The 4,882-nt window shown below is 49.9% G+C and overlaps 1 pseudogene; it reads left to right on the top strand.

Annotated features, from left to right (window-relative positions):
- Nucleotides 1-3,075: 3,075 nt before the first annotated feature.
- On the top strand, nt 3,076-3,696 carry LOC146754510 (olfactory receptor 14J1-like; annotated as a pseudogene).
- The last annotated feature ends 1,186 nt before the right edge of the window (nt 3,697-4,882 follow it).

Raw genomic sequence — 4,882 nt, 5'->3', positions numbered from 1 at the left:
TTCCAATCGTGAGGGGTCATAGAGTAACTGTCACTGTTTGCAACCAAAAGATTGTATGTAAAGTCTGACTGAACTCCGTATGTTCTCACTGACTCCCTTAGCTCCTTCACTGCCTCACAAGGCAGGGATTCCAAATGGGGGACCTGATTAGGAAAGGTTTGCAACGTGTCAGCATCACCCCTTAATACTGTTTCTTTTCTGCATTGCTCTAAGACATCACAGTACGCTGTAGGGAAATTTGTCATTCCTGCTCCAAACAAAGTATCATCAGGAGGAAATGCGTCCGATTCGCTTTCTGGATCTACAGGACCGGGGTCACAACGATCCTCTGGTTTCGGTCCATCCGCGTCTTTAACCACGTTACACATGGGCTGCACAGACGCAGCTGCGCACGACAAGGGGGGGGCAGCATGGCTAGGCGCAGAGAACGACGTGGGCGAAGCAGAGGGCGGGGGCGCCGTAGAGACCAACAACGCGGCGAGAGACATGTGCGGGGGGGCAGGCGGCCACTGGCTGGGAACGGCTGCTTGTGTCGGAGCGCGGCCGCTGTTCTTTCTTGCGCTGGGCTGGAGATTTCTTGACCAGCGACGGCAGGTGACGGTGTTGTGGTTGTCCGAGCGGCAGTTCTGGCACCACACACCGACAGCTTGGCAATTCCGTCGCAAATGTCCCTTAACGCCACACCGGAAACATTTAAAAGAGGTGCTTGGGCCTGCACTGGTTACCGCAGACGCTTGTAAGGGTGCAAGAGCTGCAAATACTTGATTCTGAGAAGCCTCAGCCTGTGCCTTTAATCCTGCCCCTAGCTCTTTAATAGCCTCAACTATGAAAGCCTGAGCCCCCGTGGGCACACTCGATAATCTGTCTAACGCCTCCTCTATTGTCCAGTTACTCCTCAAAGTACTTAGAATGCCACGAGCTGTAGCATTACAATTCTGAAGTGCACAATATTTTAGAATTATTTCCCTCATGTACTCTGGTACTCCAGCCTTCTCTATGGCTCCAGCTACCTTATCTAGAAACGCTCCAAAATCCTCATTTCTTCCCTGCTGGATTCCCATATAAGACGGCAGCCCACCTGGCACCTTGATCTTATCCATAGCCTGCCTGGCCAGATACATTGACTCCCTACATTTAGCTGGTCCTAATAAAGCCTGGGCCTCCGTCCGGATGAAAGGACCCACCCCTAAAAGTTCTTCAACGGTTACATTATACAAGGGATCTCCGGGCTGCCTAACTATCGCAGCGCTCTGTTGGCACATCTCTTCCCAATAAGCATTAAATAGCAGTTGTTGGTGCTGCGAAAAAATCAACCTAGCTATAGCCCGACAATCAGATGGCAACAAAACCTGAGTACTCCAGATATAATCCAGTATCTGTCTCGCTGGCTCACTTTTTACTCCAAACTGACTGACCGTAGACTGCAATTGTGACAACAACTTCCAATCTAAAGCACTGATAGCAGCCTGTGTCCCGCCTGCAGGATCAGGCGAATACCCCCCCGGCAGCACCACCTGTTGCACCGCTTCCAACGCCTCACCGTCTCCTGCCTCTAAACAAGCCCGCGCCAGCGCAGCCCAAGCCCCCCCCCCCGCTCCCGCGCGACAGCCTCCGCCAGGTCACTCTGTGCCCCAGGGAGCGGCTCATTGCAAAGGGGGGTCGAGGGGGCCGGCTGTAGCACCATGGTCGATGCAGGCGGCTCGTCTGATACAGACGTGCCGGGAGACGGAGACGGGGCACTCGGCTCCGGAGCCACCAGCAATGCAGGTTCGGAGGCCGGTGGCAACTTTACGGTGGACAAAGCAGGGGGCACCGGGCAATCTGACCATTCATTATAATTCTTATTCCTCCCCTGCACAGCACTAGCTTGTTCTGCCGCTTCCTTTTCTGCCTGATGTAGCAACAAATCATTATAAACCACACGCCACCACTTCCCGCATTTTTTAGCTGTTTTATCCCCATCTAATATTCCCTGTAAAATTGCATCTCCAAATTTACGCCACTCAGCAAGATCATACACTAAATGCGGATTCTGAAATAACCCTTTAGCATACCCATACGCTAATAACTCGGGGAGTTCCTTTTGCAAGTCTGTCCCCTTAACCTGACTCTTTTTTTTTTCAAAAAGCAAGAAAATACCTGACACTTTTTTTTAAAAAAGCAAGAAAATAATTCATAAACCGCTTGCCTTGGCATACCTATTTGTCAGCGCGCTGTTGCAGCCTTAAAGGATGTCGGCGGCCCGTATCGGCTAGGCCCTTCAATAAGGTCACGTAGAGCACCTGCACCTTCTTTTCCTGGCGCATGCTATCCCTGCTGCTTAAGGATTCGAACACCTTCGCCGCTACGATCCTTCCTGGTAGGCCATGTCGGGGTCACCAATTGTTGCAGAACGGTGGGAGAAAAGCAGACGACCACACCGGTCATTGACATATGATCAGCTATTCTCGTTTATTCCTTGGCTGCGTGTACCTTTATAATACGGATAATTAGCTCATACATATTGCAAAAGTAGAGCTCATCATTGGTTCCCAATTACATACCATCCCCGAGTATCTTAACAGCTTGTTGTTATCAACTGAAAGCTACTCCCTTGCTGAGTTCCCAGAACCATGGCTAGTTTCTCACCATCCCAGGGCATCCTGTTGTTCTTGCTGTCCTTGCAGGTGTTATGGCTGCTTGCTTAGCTGCACCGTGTTTACGACCCTTCTCAGCTAACTAGCTGTAAAAAACACTCTCTACACAGCTCCATCAGCGAGTTCCTCCTGCTGCCATTGGCAGACGCGGCAACTGCAGCTCTTGCACTTCTGGCTCTTCCTGGGCATCTACCTGGTTGCCCTCCTGGGCAACGGCCTCATCAGCACAGCCGTAGTGTGCGACCGCCGCCTGCACACCCCCATGTACTTCTTCCTCCTCAACCTGGCCCTCCTCGACCTGGGCTGCATCTCCACCACTCTCCCCAAAGCCATGGCCAATGCCCTCTGGGACACCAGGGCCATCTCCTACACAGAATGTGCTGCACAGTTCTTTTTCCTTCTCTTCTTCATGTCAGCAGAGCTGTCCCTTCTCACCATCATGTCCTATGACCGCTACGTTTCCATCTGCAAGTCCCTGCGCTACGGGACCTTGATGGACAGCAGAGCTTGTGCCACCATGGCAGCAGCTGTCTGGGGCACTGGTGTTCTGAATTCCCTGGTGCACACTGCCAGTACGTTTTCACTGCCTCTCTGCCAAGGGAATGTGGTCAACCAGTTTTTCTGTGAAATCCCCCAGATCCTCAAGCTCTCCTGCTCAGCCTCCTACCTTAAGGAAGTTCTGTTTTTCATTTTTAGTATATGTTTAGGCTTTGGGTGCTTTGTTTTCATTGTTATATAGTATGTGCAGATATTCATGGCAGTGCTGAGGATGCCCTCTCAGGAGGGACAGCACAAAGCCTTCTCCACATGCCTCCCTCACCTGGCCGTGGTCTCCCTCTTTCTCAGTACTGCCTTTTTTGCCTATCTGAAGCCCCCCTCTGTTTCCTCCTTATCCATGGACCTGATGGTGGCACTTCTGTACTCGGTGGTGCCTCCAGCAGTGAACCCCCTCATCTACAGCATGAGGAAACAGGAAGTCAAGGATGCAGTGAGGAAAGTGATGACCAGATGTGTTTCAAAAGCAGTGAACTGCCCATCTTTTGGAATTCATGACATGTAATGCAGCTTTTTACTGATACAAACTCTTTGTTATTTTTTTTGTTTGTTTTGTTTTGATCCGTTTTCATAAGTGTATTGTATTAAATTTTATTGTTGTTTTAAAACACTGTAATTTTTTTCACTGAAATGGTATTATTCAAATCAATTCCTCTTCAGCTTTTACCTTTATATTGTAGCCCAGACACACTGTACATAATGAACCAGGATCTCTGTGAAACTTAACAGAATAAAGGACGTGCAGTGCCTCTGTCTGTCCTCCTTCTTGTGAGACGTTTCTGGAGCAGTTGGGGTCATATGTTCTCAGAAACCTACAATCCAGCAGGAAGCACATGGCTGATCATCAAACTGTGCGCTGACTTCCGACTGCAACAGCTGACAGGCCATCCCTGGGCTCCTGGCTGGGGTCTGTTCTTCAAGGCTCACATTTGTCAGTGCCTCTGAGAAGCCAGCAGCAGCAACTGGTTTGCATGTTGGCTGCCAGGTCTCTCTTCCTCTTTCCCTGTGAGACCCTGCACAGGACAAGTTCTTGGATATGGGTTGTCAGGTCAGAAGTTTCCAAGCTTCCTTTTGGGCTTCTTCCATTTTGTACACAGAGGTCGGTGCTGCCTCCAGGATGGTTTGTGGTAAAGGAATTCTGCACAAAGGTCTGATAAAAGTTACCCAACACCTACAGGAGCCATTCTTGGAGCATAGGCTGGTAGGTAGAAAGCTGCTCCTAATGAGATGACTGACATGAGGAGGTTGGGAGCAGCCTGGATAACAGAGATGGGAGACTGAGGGAAGAGGAGCCTATGTGCCATGCTCATTGCCATCTTCACCAGCAATGGCGACGCACTGTTACCACTGCTGAAACACACCTCCCATTGCCTCATTCTGCTCACATCTACTGTTTGGTCTCCGGAAACATTCAGCAAAAATTGGTGAATATCAATGAGTGTCATTTTATCCACTTGGAGGCATTCAATGGCACACCATCGCTTCATGTGCACTTCAATGTCAGATGCCATTCTGTCAGGCTACCCCTCTGCTGTCATCTTTTACACAGCAGCAACACGTAATGGGATGTTGGTGGGAAGGTTCAACCTCTACAGCCCCATCTCCTAAATCTGCCTCTGATCTTACGGCCCAGGTAATACAAGAGGGGTCATTACTATTGAAGCAGATCTTATCTGAGTTAACAGCTGGAT

The sequence above is a fragment of the Coturnix japonica genome, chromosome W, assembly GCF_054131305.1.
Source record: "Coturnix japonica strain WE chromosome W, WE-NBRP24, whole genome shotgun sequence".
In the NCBI taxonomy this organism is placed as follows: domain Eukaryota; kingdom Metazoa; phylum Chordata; class Aves; order Galliformes; family Phasianidae; genus Coturnix; species Coturnix japonica.
This window is presented reverse-complemented; position numbering and strand designations above follow the sequence as displayed.